This window comes from Chinchilla lanigera, unplaced genomic scaffold (assembly GCF_000276665.1).
Source record: "Chinchilla lanigera isolate Chin_1 unplaced genomic scaffold, ChiLan1.0 scaffold00030, whole genome shotgun sequence".
NCBI classification, from domain to species: Eukaryota; Metazoa; Chordata; class Mammalia; order Rodentia; family Chinchillidae; genus Chinchilla; species Chinchilla lanigera.
In genome coordinates this window covers 13019428-13039563 of record NW_004955431.1, presented here as the reverse complement: position 1 = coordinate 13039563, position 20136 = coordinate 13019428, and the positions used below count along the sequence as shown (strand labels likewise).

Genomic DNA, 20136 nt, shown 5'->3' with positions numbered 1-20136 from the left:
GGTGAGGAAAGGTGAAGATGGTGGAAAGAGCTCCAGGTTAGGAGGGAAAAAAAATCTAGCGAGGTTCCAGTGCTGTCTTGAGATCCTGAAAATCACAAGACCCTTCTCGTTCTTTTTTCTTTATGTGTGAAGTTGTGAAGTGACTAATTTGATCAGATAATCTTTAATGTATCTTTCTAGTAGGAAAAGAAATTATTTCTTTGAAATAAAGTGAGAAAGAATTTGTTACCTACAAATAAAAGAATTGCTAGGGTTTTTCATGTTACAAGAAATGACTACATCATGTAAAACAAGGTCATTTGTGTGTTGAGACATAGCCTTAAGATAGTGCTTTTAATTAGATACATTCTTGTACCTCTGCACCACTGCACTTTTCAATTTAATATATAAAAGTGGTACGTATGTGTGGATGTCTCCAAGAGTCACGCCCCTCTACTACCCACATTCTTGCCACTGGGCACTAACATGCAGTAGGCCGTTTTGAAGAGTGTAACTTTTTACATCATGTAGGAACGTTAGGCTTTGGAGTATTCCATGCTATCATTGATTACAGAGATGGAATTCCTTGCCACTTGGCATAGGTTAAAGCACTGTGTGTTTCTGAAGATGCTTGCCTGTGTCATGACTTTTCTCATCTGAAGAATTTTCCCTCTAACCACAGCCCTCAGAAGCATTGTTAGTTTATCTCACCTCTACCCTCTCCCATGGCTACATGGGATGTCTTTTTTACCTAGATCTGGGGCTATCTTTTGATCTACACTATTTTGATGCCATGTGTGTAACCTACAACACTCACTCTCTACATATGTGTCTTTTTATATCTATATCTAGATTTATATCTATCCATATCTATATATTCTCTGAGAGCAAGTGTGATGTCAAGGACACTTTACATTGTTGGCACTATGCACCTGGTTTGATTATTCTTTGCACAAAAATATTAATATTAATAATAGTTAATCCAAAATAGAATATTAATAGTTAAGAATAAGGTTGGTTTTGGCCGCAAGTACCATAAATAAAAATCTCTAATTCAGTTGGCTTAAACAAAAAAGAAAATGGAGGACAGAGAGAGACAGAGAGACAGAGAGAGACAGAGAGAGACAGAGAGACAGAGAGAGAGACAGACAGAGACAGAGACAGAGACAGAGACAGACAGAGAATCTAGGTTTGACTAATTCATGGACTAAAGACATCATTAAAAACCCAAGGTTCAATAATGTAAGGGCCCAGGTTCACACCAGTCAGTGTCCTGGCTTGTCTTCATGGCTGCAAAATGATTACAACAGATCTGGTCATCACTGCCAGATAATGTTAACAGAACAGAGGAATTTCTGTGTCTCTTTTCGTTAGCAAAAATATCCTTTCTATACTGACCTCATCCCCTGATAAAGTTTTGTTAATATATCTATGCATTTATCAGGTATCGTAAGAAGAATGAAATTATCATGACTTGTTTGATATCCTCTTTATTTGGTTATTTACATAGGTATGATAGGAAGTATTGTCTCATGGATAAATATCTTTAATCTGCATGGCCAACAGAGTTAGAACCATGTAATGTTAAAACTTTAGAATTAACTTCTGTCTGGAGGTTTTATAGAACCCTTGGAGGTGTAAGTCACTTTTATCTGTGAGAAGAAATATTTTCATTGTTATCCGCACTATTTTCTCTAAGATTCTCATATTTGTGAACATTCCTGGCCTGCCAGAAACAGAATTCCTTGCTGTTTGTGAGGCTGACACGTCATAAGCCATAGAATGGGCAAGTGTTCCTGGGAAGCCTTTGTGGACACTGCCCTTCCCCCCTGTAAAATGTAGTCTTCATTTTCTAATTGTGAGTTTACCATATCTATACAATTAAATGGGATTTTTGGCACATATAATATCCAATTATATTTTAGTAAGAATAAAATGTGGTCATAAATATTTCTCCCAGAGTTAGGTAAGTTATATCAGTTTATTTGTTAGCTTATGATTTATATCTCATGAAATAAGACCTTTCACAGAATTGTTTTCTTTTGAGTGGTAACAGGTCAGTTCGCAGAAGATCCCATATAAAGAATGTTTCATTCCCAGCGTATGAGTAGGTATAACTTGTTAAATTTAGGGTGAAAGGTAGATTAAAAACTATTTTTCTTTTGGGGTAATTTTATTTTGTGGGTGCATGTTAGTAGTACAGACACTGAGACTTTTTACTCTTTATGGTTTATTGGTACCAGTGTATGCCATATTTTGGTTATTTTCATCCCTGTTTCCCTTTCCCTTTAATCTTTCTCCCTGTGATCTCCTTCCCCATGTTTAGACCTCCTAACGACTATTTTTTTCTAATGTACACTTATATAAAATATTAATTGTAGCAATCGGTTCAGTTAGTGCACTTAATCTTTGGTAATTAATTTCTGTTTTGTTGATCTTGGTGCAGCAAATTGACTTCTTTTTATGTTTTATTAACAGTTCGAAACTATCAAGGGGTGTGTGTGTGTGTGTGTGTGTGTGTGTAGTGTGGGGGATGGGACCCAGGGCCTGGAGGATGTTAACCCAAATTCACTTTTAAAAAGACATACAATTTAGTAGAAATTTATTATGTGTAGCATTTTAGTATATTTAGACCAAAGCAGTGCAGTGGATCACCATGACTTTATTCCAGAATATTTTTATCAACCTGAAAGGAAACCTTATACTTTTTCTCCCCCAACCCCTGGCAACCACCAGTTTACTTTCTGTCTCTGTCTGTTATCAAAGTGAGGTCATGTAACGTGTGGCCTCTTGAGTCTGGTTCCTCTCAGCATAATGCTTTCAAGATTGATCCACAGTATATGTAGCATGTATGCATGTCCTCATTATTTCTCCTCGTGGCTGAATAGTATTCCAATGTATTGATGTACCACTGTGTTAGTTTCTATGATCACTATAACAAATGACCACAAAATTGGTAGCTGAAAACCACACATGTATTCTCTGATAGTCCTGGAATTTGGAAGTCTGAAATCAGTTTCACTGGGATGAAGTCAAGGTGTCAGTAGGGCTACCCTTGCTCCGGAAGCTCCAGGGGAAAGAGTCCATTTCTTTGCATTTTCCAGTTCCTGGTGACTCCTGACATTCCTCGGGTTGTGACTCCTCTCTTCATCTCCCAAGCCAACAGTGCGGTGTTTTGCTTCAGTGGTCACATTGCTCTCTGCTCTCTGCTCTCTGCTCCAGAATTCCTCTACCTCCGTCCTAGAAGGACTCCTCAGATTACACTGGATTCTCCTGGATAACCAAAGAGAGTCCTCTTCCCATATCAAGATGCTTAACTAGTCACATCTGTGCAGTCTTTTCACCACATAAAGTAACAACCTCAGCTTTCAGGGATTAGGGCCTGCAGAGGTTGGGGGCCATAATTTAGTCTATTACAACCACATTTATTTTATCCATCATCAAACAGGGGGCTTTTGTTTTGTCTTTATAGTTAAAAATTATGAAAAATCCTGCTAAGAAATTCTCATATACAAGTTTTTGTTTCTTTCGTGGACATTTGTTTTCAATTCTTTTGGGTGTTTACCAAGGAGTGAAATTGTTGTGTCTTAAGGAATCTGTGTTTAACTTTTTGAGGAACTGTCAGACTGTTTATGATTGCATCATTTTCCATTCTCACCATTAATGTGTCACAGCTTAAATTTTTCCATGTTCTTGTCAACACTTGTTATTGTCTTTTTTATTATAGTCATCCTAGTAAGTATGCAGTGATTTGTATTTGTATTTCCCTAATAAATAATGATGTTGAGCATCTTTTCATGTGCTAATTGTCCATCTAGATATCTTCTTTGGAGAAATATTTATTCAACTCTTTTGTCTATTTTAAATTCAGGTTATTTTGTTGAATTGTAAGAGTTCTTTCTACGTTCTAGATTCAAGTCTATTAGACGTAAGATTTGTAAGTATTTTCCTTGTTTAATTTTTCATTTTAAAGAGAGAAGATAAAAAAGAAATAAAAACAATGATAGTGTTTTGAAACAGGATAATAAGAAATGAACAATGATTAATGTATTGCATATTGCTGTCTTCAAAGTAGTTGCTCCGATTACAAGATGTAGACATGAAAAAATAATGATTTGTAAATATTTTCTCCCATTCTGTGGGCTTTTAACTTTCTTGGTGTTATCCTTTGAAGTACAAAAGTTTTAAATTTTGGTGAAGGTTAATTGATCTATCTTTTTCTTTTTTTTTTTTGGTTTTTCTCTGGTACCGGGAACCAAACTCACGACGTTGCGCTTGCCAGGCAGGCCCTTTTGCCGCTGAGCTAAATCCCCAGCCCCATTTTTCATTCGTTACTTTGGCTTTTGACATCATATATACCATGATTAGTCCAGACCAACAGGGAGCCATCTCTTTTGATATTATGGCTGTGTGGGTTTTCTTAGAAAGGAGGTGTTAGTAATCATCAGGAACTTCAGGTACCTTCAGGGCAAGTAGTTACTTATAACAGAATCTGATAAGTTTTAACCTTAGGACCCTGAAGAAGCAGGAAGGATTATCTGAGTGTGACAGATCCCACAGTAAGAAATTAAAATCCTTTGTGGTTTACTTTACACCCCCCACATACACACCACCACACATACTAAAGTGTAATTAAGTATAACAAAGAATATAAAAAAAGAACATTAAAAAAAGAAATTACACTTAATTACACTAATTACACTAAAGTATAATTAAGAATAACAAAGAATATAAAAAAAGAAAATGAAAAAAAGACTAGAAGGTTTCTAGTCTTTCTTGATAAAGAGCCAGAGGACATCTTAGTCAGTGTGGCTAGGACACCATTTCCGGTGTGATGTCATCTAGGTTGTTCTCCTGTGAGCCCCTGACCCTCCCAGGCTATCCTCTACCCTTCCAAACTCACATATTTCTCCCTCCTTTTAAACGTTTAGTATGTGGAAAAATATCAGTCCCCATTTCCTCTTACTCTGCATAAACTTGAATTAACTATTAGGTGTCATTATTATATCATATAACCTGGGATGGCTTTATATATTTCTGGGTGCCTTTCTGAGTCTGATCCTCATTGAACTGGCTTGTGAAAGTTTGGGGGTAGAACCCAGGGCCTCATGTATACCAGGCAAATGGTCTACCCATGAGCCATACTCTGCCTGAGCTGCCTCTTTCACTCATGCTTTAGCTATAGGAATGCTGCTTTGTGTTCTGCAGCTGTTTTATTTAACTAAAAATTTTCTTTTAAAAAATAAAAGTAACTTCCTAATTGGATCTTCCATTATGGAGAATCATGAATTCTATCACTTCTGAGGAGACATCCTAGCTGAGTTTGGTTTCATGTGCCTGTAATCCAAGCACTCCGAGAAGCTGAGGCAGGAGGATCACAAGTTTTAACCTAATCCAGAACATCTTAGTGACTTAGCAAGAATCTGTCTTAATAAAAAGCAAAAGGGGGCTACTGGGGATGTAGCTCTGTGCCAAGGCCCTGGTTTCAGTCCCTAGAACCACACACACTCACACACACACACCCCACACTAACATGAATGGACATCCTATGGATAATCTCTGCAGTTCTTGTATTTGGCTATGGTCACTTGCCATTACATGTCAACTATAGTACAGATTGAAGAAGGACTCTGTGTCTCCCAACAGTCACATGATAAGTCCTCAGTGACAAACTGAAAGAATACAAATCAATGACTAAACTGAGATCCTCAAAGGATGGAGCAACTCTCTTACAGCAGAAGATGACCTCTTTTGCCTTTGCTAAGTAAGTACCCATAAACCTTTTGGGGAACACGTATGTGATTTCAGCTTAATTCACCTCTCAATTTATTAAAAATATTGAATCTCCTATTTATTTCTGAAATAAAATTCTATGCTGTGTGTGTTGTGTGTGCGCAAGCACGTGATTGCTGAGGGACGTGAAGTATTTAATGGTACCTTTGTTATTCAGAGCAGACATTTGCTACTGGTCTTGATTTTCTTTTATACCTCTAGATAACTCCCAGCATGATCTTAGCAGCAAAATTAGCTTATAATGGCTAACGGGAGAAAATAGGCTCCTTAACTAGCATATTAGAATGCCCTTTCTGAGAAAAGAATTATAGCAAACGTTGGACTTAATTGTAAGGACATTAAACTTATAAAAGCATGAAATTGCATCGTAGGGTGTGGATGCATTAATATCCTCTTCCTACTGGTAAGTTTTCCATATACATTCCTCAGACTCAACAATACACAGTTACACTTTTGTACCACTGAAGGTTGTGTTGCAAAGCTAGATCTGCTGAAAAAAGAAAAGAAATGGCATAGTTTGGCCTAGTCTGGGAGTGAAGGACACTTTCAGGATTAACTCTCTCTTGGATTTCTACCCCGTGTTCTGCTGTGTATGGATGCGCAGCCATTTCTTGTGGACTAATGGCCTCTGTGAATTGATGCAGTTTGCCTGTCTTGGTCTTCTGGTCCTATGTAAAAACCGCATTCTTATACCCAGAGAATGAGAACCAGGTGAGGTGGCCCAGTATCATGCAGACCACAGTGTCACTGACACAAACTGAACTGCAATGTCAATTCATTTGCAAAGGGTGGCGCACCACTGCAGCTACCAAGCAATATGGCTACCAAGCAATATGGCTTCCAAGCAATATGTCTCCACCACTGCAGCTACCAAGCAGAGGCAGCCATCTTTGAACTCACTGGAAAATACCTTTGAGACCTGCAAACTTCTGAGCACATTTCAGCAATGATGTTGAAAGGCAGAGGGAGAAAAAGAAGTCATTCCTGCCCAACTGATATGTTTTTATCTTTTTGATTTTTAAATGAAGAAAAAAATGTAAAACCCTCTTTTGGACCACAACTTTGAAAATGATATTTCCTGGAGACTGCTGTCCAGTGTATTTATAGATTCACAGCAAAATATTTACTTTGGGATGAGCTGCAAGGAGCTTTGTTTTCCAGAGAAGGTGGAAAGACTGGTTCTGGAGTAACAAAGAGCAAGTTTCTAATCCCAGATCTGTGATCTTGAGTGAAGCATAGCAAATTACTTTCATTACTCCTATCGCTTAAATGTCATACAGTTGGCCTGACTGCTGAATGAGTGACTATTGAACCACTGCATCTGGTGAAATACACGATTACGTTCTTGTGATTGTCTGGTCACACTATTTGTGTCAGCCAATCAATACCTGACAATGTCTCACATGCTTCTGTTTAAAGACACCTTATTCTGTAGATGTAGTTGATTCATTGATCCTGAGCACACAGCCAACTGCACAATAACTCAGGCCCAAACAACGCTCACCTAACACTGGTATTTTCTTCCTCAGGCCCCTCCCTGCCTTCTTGCACCTCAAGACTGGCACTTCAGCACCACATTCAAGGATCATTTAAAGCAGTGAATCACCGGTGCAAGGCACAAAGACCCAAACCGGTTGGCATGACCTAGACTGTGGAAAAGGCGCTTGTCCATGTTCTGAGAACTGAAAAAAGAAGACAGAACACTGTTGCCCCGTTCCACTTCAGCTAGGACAAGCATGTTGGGCAACTCAATATTTGGAGTTGCATTGGGAAGGGTTGAAAGTGTTGATTTTGGGGTACAAATAAATTTTAGTAAGTAAAGTCACAAATATGGCGTATGTGAATAATGATAATCAACTACTTCACCTCCATGTTGGTCTTCTCATCTGTGAATTAGAGGTAGTCTATCAGAAGACTGCTGGGAAGATTCGATGTTGTAAACAGGTTCTGGTAGGGCCCAGTATATGTCAGGTGCATGCTAAACACTGGTTACTTTCTTCCTTTTTTTAAAAATCAGATTTTATTGGTACATTTTAGATTTACATAATGATCACATTCATCATAGAGAACGTGTACCTGTACATGATATAACTTGTTTTTTCCCCATCCCCTATCCTGACTTCAACCCCTCTTCCCGTCCTCATTTACAAAAGCTTTGTTTTCATGCTTTCCTTCTTTTCTCTCTTTTTAAAAACTTTTCCCTTCTTTCCTTTCCCTCTCCCCTTTCCCTTGTTCCCCTTGAGTTGAACATTTTCTTCCTATTTCACAATACCTATTGTACATTTTGGTCCTTATTTACACTTTCAGTTTTCACACCAGAGAAACAGTGAGGTATGTACACATGTGTCTGATTTATTTCACTTAAGAGTATGGACTCAAGGTGCATCCGTTTTCCTAGAAATATCTCCAGTATATCCTCCTTTATGCCAGAGTAGTACTCCATTGTATAAAAGCCCCATATCTTCTTTATTTATTCACCAGCTAATAGGCACTTGGGTTGTTTCCAAGATTAGACGTTTACAAACTGTGCTAGTATAAACATAGGTGTGCATGTATCACTGTGGTACAATGTTTTTAATTCTTTTGGTAAGATACTCAGAAGGGGAATGGCTGGGTCAAATGGAACTGCTAGTCCTAATTTTTTGAGGAACGTCCACACTGATTTCTACAGTGGTCTCATCAGTCTACACTCCCACCGACGGTGGAGAAGGTTCCTGTCCCCTCGCATCTTGCCAGCATTAGTTATTTGTTGATTTCTTGATAATAGCCATTCTTTCCTGGGTGAGATGGAATCAATGTTATTTTGACTGGCATCTCTTGAATGACCAGTGATTGAATATTTGCTGTTTGTAGTTCTTTATCTGAGAAGTGTGTATTCATCTCAGATATTCATTTTTGGATTGGGCCTTTAAATTTTGGGGGTCTGTTTTTTTGAGGTTTTTTTTTTTTTTATATGTTCTTGATATCCTTTCTCTGAGGAACAGCCAGCAAACAATTTTTCTCTACACTGTGGGTTGTCTCTTTACTCTGTTGGTGGTTTCTCTTGCTGTGCAAAAGCGTTTTAATAAGATGAGATCCCAGCTGTCGATTCTTTGCGAGAGTTCCTATGTGAGCAGAGTTTTATTAATAAAGTCCTTGCCTACACCAGTGTGTTCAAGAGTTCTATCTACTGGAGCTGGGGATTTAGCTCAGTGGCAAAGCGCCTGCCTGGCAAGCACAAGGTCCTGAGTTCGGTTCCCGGTACCGGAGAAAAACCAAAAAACAAAAAAAAAAAAAGAGTTCTATCTATCCATCTTCCAGCAGAATTAATGTTTCTGTTTTATTTATTTATTTATTTATTTATTTTAGAAATAAAAGGAGGAAAATACTAACAGATCGACAACGTGTTACGAAATAGCAAAGGATCAGTACAGACATTACAGAGTTACAAACAGAATGGTAGGGAATTAACAATGCTTATTGTATTACATATTGATATATTCAATGTAATGTTTCTGTTTTAATATTTAGATCTTTGATCCTTTTCAAATTTAGTTTAGTGTATGGGGAAAGACATGGGTCTAATTTTAATCTTTGGCATGTGCAGGGCCAGTTTTTCCAGCACCATTTATTTAAGAGGCTGTCTTTCTCCCAGTGAATGTGTTTGGCCCCTTTGTCAAAGATGGGGTGGCGGAGCGTGTCTGGGGTTGTTTCAAACACTGGTTACTTCCTTCTGCCTCTTTGCCTACTTTCTCTCCTGCATGATCACAGGATCCATCCTGCTCTTATCTGCCCCTGTCCTTCCCAGCTCCTTACCACGGCACAGCTGCGGAGTCTCTCAGAGTGCTTCAGTGCATCCAGTAAACTGCCTGGAAGGCCTTAGCTAAGACGCAACTTTTCCAAGACTTTAAAATACTCTTGCTTTTATGTGGTTTGCACCAGGTTGTTTAGGTTATAACGTTGGGATCTGGATTTTGTGTGCCGTATCCTCCTCCTTTGTAAACTTCATAGGCAAGGATCGTGGCTTCAGTGTTTCACATTTCTCACAGCGTAGATGCCCGGCTGGAGGCTTTCAGGGCACTCTGTAATGAGTGTGTATGAATACGTAAAGTAATAAATAGAAAGAGAAAAAGAAAAGAAGACGAGAGGGAGGGAGGAACGGAAGGGAGGAGCATACAAAATACCCTGGGTTTCTGTACAGCAAATGCTTGCCTATCTGAATCTACTGCTGGGTGACTGCATGCATCTAGGTAAAGCGGTCCTCACAACTCAGTTAGGTACTGGATTTTCAGCAGGGAGGTGACATCACGTCCACATACTTTGCTTCTTTACAGGGGCTACTTTTTAGATCAGAACGACCTCTCCACTTGGAAGACTGGTATGGGGATAGAGGCAGCCAAGGGATGATCCAGTGATGCTGTTTCTCTCATCCTAACAAATGTAGTATCAAAGGGTACGCAGGGGGCTGGGGATTTAGCTCAGTGGCACAGCACCTGCCTGACAAGCAAAAGGTTGTAAGTTTGATTCCCGGTACTGGAAAAAAACCAAACCAAACAAACAAAATGGGTGTGGGCTTGACTCTTATGAATGTTCCGCACTCTGATCCACTCTCTTAACTTACTAATGTCCTGTCTCCTACATGGTAATTTCCCAGCCCCTTACTTCACACACTAGTGCACGCAGACCTTGTTTAACTGACCCTAGTAGTCTTGATGGCTTTCTGGTTGCCAATCAGTCATTTCTGCAGGAAGCCTTGGCTTTTCTTAGATTCTCCTAATTTCAAGATGGTGGTAGGAATGGTCATTTTCTTTCTGGTCTTTTCACTTAACAGGGCTAAAGAATACATCATAAAATATAATTTCATATTGACACTGTTCTTTTGATTCCAACTTGAGACAATGAATCTTTTACTTAACCTATTCTCTCTCTCTTTTTTTCCTTTTTGAGACAGTGTTTCACTGTGCAGTTCCAACTGGACTTGAACTCACTTTGTAGCCCAGGCTGGCCTTGAACTCACAGTGATCTTCTACCTCAGCCTCCCAAGTGCTGGAATTGTAGGCATGCGCCACTATGCCCAGCCCCAACCTATTCTCTCTTATGTCACATTATTCCTTTTTTTTTCCCCATACTGAGAATACTGGTTCTCAAAGAAAAAAAAAACCAACTAAAATAAATCACAATTACTTATTTTTTATTCCCATAATTTTAAAATGAACCATAGTTATTTATTTTTATTTCTATAATCACACACACTGCCAATTCAGAATATTAATACTGAAATTGATACGACCAGTGAACAAAATGGCATGTATTCTCTCCATTAATTTTTTCTGATACTACAGATTGAACCCAGGGCTTTTACACTGAGGTACTCCCCCAGGCCATTTTAAAATTTTGAGACAGGTTCTCCCTAAGTCACCGAGGTGCCCAGGCTGGGCTCAAACTAGTTATCTTCCTTTTCTGCCTCAGAGTGCTAGAAATACAAGTGTGTGCCACCACGCCTGGGATATTCAACCCATCAAAGTTAGAGTCATAGTGAATCTAGGGGGTCCATAGCCATTGCAATCTATATACACTTTCCTTCTGAGCTTGGTTCATCTTAATTCTGCAGGTAACTGCATTTATCATTCACTATCTATCTCATGTCTTTCTAGTCATTTCTGTTTTCTGAAGTTCATTCTCTTGTAGATTCTTGGAAATGCTCATGAAAACAGCATTCCTTCTGCTCTTGCATTTTGATATTGGTCCATCTCTCTTTTATATTTGAAAGTCAGTTTCACTAGGTATACAACCAATGGCTCAAACATTCCTTCCAAAAGGATTCTAAATACCTTATGCCATTTTCTTTAGGTGTGTTTCTTTTGAGAAATTTGATGCTACTATAACCTTCTTTTCTTGAGTTATATGTTTTTTCTAGATATAAAAACATCTCTTTCTCACCAGTAATTTTACTAAATTATCACTTAGAGTTGGTTGTTGTTATGGTTTATGTCTGTGTGTCCCCCCAATGCCTCATGCAGACATGGTGCAGGCTTTTAGAGTTTGAATATGGGTGTGAGAGCTGCACCCGCCCTGGAGTGGATAGTTTGCTTATGTAAGGGAGAGGAAGAAGCTGCTTGGGGGATTCCTCCCCCATTCTGCCCTGGTGTGTGCATGCGGCTCAGCTGTGTGCTGCTGCCCTGAGATGCAGCTCTCTGCCACGTGCCACTCTGCCTTATAATCTGCCAAGTACAGGCTAAAACTTCCACGAACTATAAGCAAAATAAACCTTTCCTTCCTTAATTTTGGGCATCAGACATTTTGTCCCAACAACGAGAGAAAAATAACCAAGACAGTTGTTCTAGGTCAACAGTCTTAGTTACAAAATGGGCTCTTTCAACCTGTGATTTCATCTTTCTTTTATCTCAGGAAAAGCTTTTCTGAATTATACTTTTTAGTATTTGTTGTATTATCTGGCTTTGGCTTTCTTCTTTAGGGTTCCTGTGATCTTCATTGCAGATTCTCAATATGTGTTACCTTCTCTCAAACCCTTTTTATCTCTCTTTTCTTTGTTTTAAAAAAGTTTCTTGTGTCTTTTCTTTCTTATGGCGTTATTTCTCATGTTTATTCATTACCATGTCTCTTCTAGTTTAGTCTTTAATTCTGAAGTGATATTTTGTCTGGTTTTTTCCTTAATCCTGCTATTTCATCTCTGAGTCTTAAAAAATTCTGATATTTTTGTTCTTTCATGTCTTATATACTTTAAAAATGTCTTACATCATTTGACTAGTAAGTTAATTGATCTTCTTCATGGGAATGTCTTTCTACAGTGCTTAAATTGCCCATAAAGATGTTATTCTGCTACTTACTCTCTTTTTTTTCTTACAAAAACCTGCATATGATTTTTCCTAGAAACTTTTCTGTTGTTAATTTTCATGTTAACTTAGGTTTTCTGAAATCTTAGTATGAGCTATTTGTTATTGAGTTTATTTAGCTATTTGTTTATGAGTTATTTGTCTTCTTTCTCTAAAATGTAGACTCAAGCTCTCTTGGTAGAGCAGAGGGCTGTAGACCCAACAGGCATCTGTGGGCATCCTTAAAGCACTGCTTCAATTCTAGCTTGAAGGACATACCTGACACTTTAAAATAAAATAAAATAAATAAAATGTACACTCAGTGAAGTCAGGCATCTTGACTGCTTTATTTTCCTCTTTGTCTAAAATACCTTGGACAGTCTTGACACATGGCCTGTGGCTGGTAAATATTTATTGCAAGAATAAATAGAAGATGATGTCAGGAAGGTGGTGGAGGAAATACCAGATTTTGTCCTCCCACAGAAAGCAGTGATGAGATAACCATCCACGAATGAAGAAAGCTCGGGAGTCCATTTAAAAATCTGGGACAGCACAGTGGAACGAAAACCAGGGAATAACAACACAGAAAAGGTCTCTGAGGAGATTAGTGTACCTGAGACATCTGGAGACAGCGGACAACAAAGACGAAGGTGCGACGGCCCATGTACCAAAGTGACCACGCAGAGCCCTCTCTGTTTGTATGTGAGCCGGGTCAACCCAGCAACTGACCATCGGATAACAGTTGTTTTTTCTAAACTGAAACCTCACTATTCAGATTTAATTATAGTGCTGGCACTTTGCAATAATAACTGGGTTTTGAATTGCAGTTTGGGCACTCTGTCTCTAAAAGGTTCGCCATCACTGACTGTCATAGGCTGTCAGTGTCAACCATGCGGTGGGTACCAGGGGGTCCCCCTGCCCTGTGCTCTGTTGGGGGTGCTGGCAGCCTTTGTCATTGAAGACCTCAACAGTCCCCATGGAAGCTGTGGACTCTCCTCAGCTTTTATATCAGAGGTTCTTTGAGCAGACCCCAACACCCTGCTCTGTAGAGGACATCAGAAGTTTTTACTAGGGGCTGGGGATTTAGCTCAGAGGCAAAGCGCCTGCCTGGCAAGTGCAAGGTCGTGAGTTCGGTTCCCGGTACCGGAGAAAAACCAAAAAACAAAAACAAAAACAGAAGTTTTTACTGCTGAAGTAACTGACATCCATCACTGCTGTGGACCCTCAGGACAGAGAAATACTGTTACTGTCCCTCCAGAATGGAGGCGGTCTCCCAACACACCGCATGCATGCCCTGGATCCCAGAGCTGAGGTACTCTAATGTCTCATGCTTTTGACATGGGAGTTCTTACCACAGCTTGTGAGCCTGTACCTTATATCCTGGATCTATTGAAGCCCATGCTGTAGACATTGGCTGCTAGCTCCCCTGTCCTGTGCATCACACACTGTCACCAGCACAATAGTGGGTTGTCTACACTGTGGGCACAGTGATACTGCCACCTCAGACCCAGGAGCCATAGTCCTCCATGTGTACCCTACTTCCAGCCCCTCCTTCTGTGGCTACCGTACAGGTACTGTACAGCAGACTGGTGCCACCACAAACACCAGCGTTTTGTGAACTGGACCTGGCTTCAAGAAGAATCCCCTTGGTCAGAACTTCTCCTGTGGGAGAAGAACAGATTAGGAGGAACTCAGCAGCCTTCATCAGTGTAACAGGGCTTGCAACCATTGCTGATACCCAAGGCTTTGGCTGCTAAGGAACTTGCATGCGTGCAGTTCTATCAGCTGAGGTCAGTATCAGTAAAGATTGCAAGGGAAATTGTGGTTCATAGGACCCCTCCTGGCACAAATAAAATGGCAATGGTAATACTTATCAATAATTACTTTAAATATTAGTGAATTAAATACTCTAATCAGAAGATAGAGTTCCAGAGGGATAAAAAGAATAAACTCAACAATATTTGAGAACAAGAGACTTATCTTAGTTTTAAGGACACACATAGGCTGAACGTTACAGTGTGGAAAAACTTTTTTTATACAGATGAAAGCCTAGAGAGAGTACAAGTAGTTATACCAGACTAAGTAGACTTTAAGTCAATAGTTGCAAGAGACAAAGGACATAATTATATAATGATAACAAGTTTAATTCATGCAGAGGATATAGCAATAGTGAATATATATGCACACCATACTGGAGTAACTAAATATTGAGAGCAAATATTAGGAGATCTAAAGGGAGAAATAGATTATAAAACAATAATTCTAAAGGACTTTATTATCTCACTTTTAACATTGGATAGAACATTCAGAGAGAATATCAATAAGGAAACATTGGACTTGAATTACACTTTAGGCCAAATGGAGCTAACAGAAATGTGGAATATTCTACCTAAAGCAGTATAATATATGTTTTTCTCAAGCTTATACAAAACATTCTCCTGAATAGATCATATGTTAGGCTACAACACAAGTCTTACCAAATTTAAGAAAGTTGACATTTATTAATTATCTTTTCTTGTCCCAATGACATGAAACCAGAAATTGATGAGGAGGAAAATTTGGAAATTCACAAATACATGGAGATTAAACGACATACTTCAAACAATGTTTAAAAAAAGGAAAAGAAAAAAAACACAAAGTGGAAATAAAAATACATTGAAACAAATGGAAATGGAAGTACAACATACCAAAGCTTACGGGGTGCTGTTCTAAGTGGGAAGTTTATAGTGATAAATGCTTACATTAAGAAAAAGGAGTGATCTCAAATATAAACAATCTAGCTTTCTATCTCAGGAAACTAGAAAAAGAAAAACAAAAGAAGACCAAAGTTAGCAGAAGGAATGGAGAAGAAAGAAAATAGTTTTAAAATCTGATACAATGCTGTGTGGTACTAAACATGCCTTCTTTTTATGGGGAATCAAATTCAGGACCTTGAGCTTACCATCAGGTACTTGTGCCACTGAGCTACATCCTGGCCATTAACATGCTTCCTTCCATGGTTACTTATTTGATCCCTACAAACTAGAGCAGCCCTTCCTATTTTTCTAGAAAAATGAAGGTGCTGGGGCCTTGTGGGTTTACATCTGAATCGGCAGAGTTAGTAGGTAGTAAATGTAAGACAAAAAAACCCCCAGTCATTGAATTTCATCTACCAACGTCCAGTGCTTTTGGACTGAAGTGGGGTAAGTGTGTCTCTGATATGACCCGCTGAGAGGAGTATTCTTTTGTGGGTGGTAAATGTTTGAAGGCAACCCCAGCAGAGAGCTGACAGTGCTTTAGGGAAATGCTGCATGATTGGAGTAAGGTATAATGTCAGAACATCTATTTAGGGGCACAGAACCTGATATTTTAAATTTTTTATTAGTTAATGAGTCTCACATTCATTCTTTGCCTAGAACATGAGCTGAGAAGCAAATGAAGGTGGGGTTGGGATGGGTCTGCATGAGGTGGGGGCAGGGAGAAGATTGGTGGGCATAAGGGTTGGGGACACGGTGGGTAGGGTGAAGGCAGCAGTTGATGTGACAAACTGGGGCTACAGGTGGTGGTGGGGGCAGTGAGTGGTATTGAAAGGGACAGCAGTTGGTGGGGACACGGTGCCCAGAGTCCCTTATTGAAGGTGAAGGGCAAAATGAATGTTAAAGTCAGTCACTCAAGACCAACATGACGATACCACACACTGTCAGAATCCACAGCAGTGTCCTGACTGTGGGGACCTGAAATGAGCCTGTGAAAAATGGGCCATGCACAGTCCCTATGCACTCCTTCATTCTCTCTGTACTTCAAAGTTTGGCTTTGAAGAAGCTGAAATACCATCTAAGGTGGAGCCTGAAAGAAAAATGCCATAAAGTTGTGAACTTCACTCTTCACCTGTTCATGCTAAGGGAGGTGCCCCTGCTGTGTTCCTGCATCCCCCATGTGACGGGTGCTGGTGACTGAGCTGCTGTCTCTCAGGGGTCCCCAAGACTGTTCTGCACGGACAGACCTATTCCCTCCTGTTCAAGGGCGTTCCATCTTCTCCAGCACTTCATCCCCTGGGTCCTTCACGGTAGTCTTGCACACCACCTACTGCTTCACAGGGAAAAAACTCATAAGTTGGAATTAGACCCTGCAGTTCTGTCCCTGCCCAACACCACTGTCCCTCATCCCACTTGTTCATGTGGCCCTCCCAACACTGGCCACAGACACTTGGTGACCTCCCCTGTCAGATGAGCCTGGCAAGCTGGCTACCTGAGAAGGCAGAATCAGGCAGCTTCCAGGCAGGGTCCCTCCGCCCAAATTCATCTCCAGGATTCTCTCATCTATGTCCTCTGTTAGAATATCCCTGCTTTGGCAAATCACCTGACTCAAAGCACTTTGATTCCTGAAATATCCCGCATTGCTTCAAATGAATTTTTGCATGTTGTTGTTTTTCCCAGTCTCTGAGCCCATCATAACTCTTCCTCTTCTCCTTTTCTTCCTGTCACAAAATGCCCACAGGCGTCTCCCCCTCCTCCCTGTATCCAGCACCTTATCTTGAAACAATGGCCCTCAAACCTGTCTGGCAAAAGATGGCATTTTATGTGTATCATTTATAAGATCCAAATGCTGAATTGTGGGCTAATGCAGATTCTATCTCATGGAAGTATATTAGAAGTAAAGAAACCAGCTATGTAAAAAAAGGTACAGGGGAAGATTTAAAATTAAGGAAATTTTACATAAGAAAATTTTAAAAGAAAAAAATAATCTTCATCTTCATTAAAAATAAAGGTAAGATGATATAACAAAATAAAATTCTATCCATAAGCACAGCCTTTGTTTTCCAAATGAGGATGGAAGGATGATGCAATTTTGGCGGTGGAGCCCTTGGGAGGCTATTGAGAGAAGGCAGCATTTTAAGTAGGGAATAGGAAGGGAAGGGTGGGACTAATGTGGATGAAATGCCCATTATTGTCTAGAGCTGGGGCTTTACAGTTAAATGGGGGTATCCTCACATCAGGGAGTGTTAAAAATGAAAAGGTGTCCCTGGGAAACTCCCTGAACTGCACTTTTACCCTGGAGAACCTATGTACAGGAGTTGGAAGCTTATAACAATGGCTACACTATGCCCATCACTGTTTTAAGCACTTTACATATGTTAATCTGCACTTTACTTATGTTAATCACTTTACACGATTCCTATGCAGTAGGTATACATACTCATATTTTTTCCATTTCGCAGTTAGGAAAACTGAAGCACAGAACATTAGAATTGGTTGGTCAAGGTTAGTAGAACGGGGATTTGCAGTCTGTGCTTTTAGCTGTTGCTTTACAGTCTTCCTGAACTCTTCCTCACTTCCCCTCTACATGTGCCTTCATTGTACGTGTGTGTGTGTGTGTGTGTGTGTATGAGAGAATGTATGCGCTGTGAGCACAGGTGTCACCTTTAAGCTCCAGCAGACTTTCTCCTCTTCACTGTTCTATCCTTAGCCCCTGGCACATTGTTCAGGAAATGTCTGTTGATTTTTCTAAGTACAGGGCTCTTGCAGCTCCTTTGGTAGTAGTTATTTTCTGGCCTTTGTTAAGGCCCAATTTTCTTTTTTCATTTGGGTGAAAAATGATTTCAGCATTTTAAACAGCATGACTTCATTATTGATTTTTAAAATCTGTCCCTGCCATCAAATTGTCCTCGTGGTATTTTGTTATACCTGATATATTTAGAAACATCTTTGAAGTCTTCTGCTTTCTCTTGAATGTAGGGTGCATTTCAGCAAAAGCATTTCACATATGGAAAATAATGATATGTTTATTTTAGTTTATCTCCTTTACTATATAATAGAGGTTAAGAATATGCTCTTTTGATAACAAAGCACTATGTTATTATCTTTTCAATTGACTGAATAGGCAAAGAAAACACCATAATTGTGTGAAATGGTCTTATTTAGAAGCCAATTATAATGAACATAATTATCTACTAATGAAATATGCATGCATGACTTTGGTTTGGTGTCTTTAACGTCACTGCAGACAAATGTATAGCCAGCAGTACTCTTACATGAAATAAATTTTAAAAACTCACCTATTTCTAGGTTATGCCTGAAAATCTCATGACAGCCAGTATCTCATAATAAAAATTTATATCTGTTTTTCTGCAACCAGTCCATCGTCTCACTGGCATGTGTGTGTGTGTGTGTGTGTGTGTGTGTGTGTGTGTGTGCACGCATGTGCATTAAAGTGGTGGAGCAGCTCAGAAAGGATGTTTTTTGGTCTTAAATTAAGGGCTATAGCTCCCCTTTTTTGTCTACAGATGATTCTTAAAAATTCAATCCATAGATTTCTCTGGACTTCAAAGTCAGGACTCCAAGCTATTTTTGATTTGTTTGTGTTTTATCTTAAGTACGCAAATGGAAAAAACCCAGCTGATTTTTCTAGAAAATGCAGCTCATTGTCCACCTCAATTTTCCTAAGCTGTGCACAACCTGACAAGGGAAAGAACAGGCCAGGGCTCTTTCCCCGTATCAGTCAGGTGGGGCTGTGTGCTCTGGGAGAGCAGAGAAGATGAAGATTCTATGCTTTAGTCCTCTCCTTCCTCTGCAGAGGCCTGTATGACAAGTCTGTACAGTCTGGACAGATCAAGATGTACAGCTCCAGCGGGGCAGCTGTGCTCTTCTGCCATGGCTTTCAGTGCCACAGAATAGGATGCTGGAATTTTATAGGGACCAAAATGCCCATTGGCCCCAAATACTCACCTCACTCAGGCGCATAACGTCAGAGCCAGTGTTGTTGTCCTAAGGCGAAGCACGCTCGCTTTATTGAAATCATCTTTCATGCTTGCTTCTCCTCACCGTACAGCTTCGGTCTCCTCACTTAAAGTGTTTCCTCAGTTCCAGGATGTTTATCTTACTCCATTTGGTGCTTCTGTAACAAAATACCACAGACCAGGATAGCTCATAAAGAAAGGAAACATGTTCTTACAGTTCTGGAGGGGGTCTTTGGGCTGCATTGTCACATAAGGGAGGGTAGAAAGGTGAGCAAGTTCACTCACGAACACACAAGATGATGTTTACTTGCTTTTAGGGCAAATCTGCTCTTCGACAACAGGCCACCTTCCATGATAATGGCACAAGTCCATCCATCCAGCAGAGCCTTTGTGACCTAATCACCGCCCCTTGGGCCCCATCTCCCAACACTGTTGCATAGTGGGTTAATTTCCATCCATGTGAACTTTGAGGGACACGTTCAGACTGTAGCTGCAATTTTGAGTGATTTGTGCATTGTTAAAATTGGGAGGCTCTTATAGTCAGTGGCTTGTCATTGTTTTATTGGCGGCGTTTATTGGGTGTTGTACAAGCCAAGATGTCTTAGGTTTGAGGATATATCATCAGTATGGCAAGTCTATGGGTCTGCAAAACCCCCTCTTCTCCCAGCTCTCTCATCTGCTATTGCTTCACATAAGCTCCACCCTGAAGGCCATCCTATGAGGGACTTGTGCCCCCAGAACATGTGCCAAACTTTCTCACCAGCGGAGTGTTGCACCTGGTTTTCCTCTGCCTTCCATATTTTTCCCATTCCATCTCCCCCTGTGGAAATCTGAACT

At 39.9% G+C, this 20136-nt stretch overlaps 2 long non-coding RNA genes across 2 annotated transcripts; one reads left to right on the top strand and one right to left on the bottom strand.

Moving 5' to 3' along the window:
- Window positions 1-1781: 1781 nt before the first annotated feature.
- On the top strand, window positions 1782-5739 carry LOC102009308. Its single transcript, XR_001234590.1, has 3 exons — window positions 1782-1945; window positions 3851-3916; window positions 5626-5739. It is a non-coding gene; the product is annotated as an uncharacterized LOC102009308 (long non-coding RNA).
- Window positions 5740-16000: 10261 nt separating this feature from the next.
- Window positions 16001-19400, bottom strand: LOC102009092. Its single transcript, XR_261468.2, has 3 exons — window positions 19289-19400; window positions 16567-16649; window positions 16001-16409 (listed from the first exon to the last, which is right to left on the bottom strand). It is a non-coding gene; the product is annotated as an uncharacterized LOC102009092 (long non-coding RNA).
- Window positions 19401-20136: the final 736 nt, after the last annotated feature.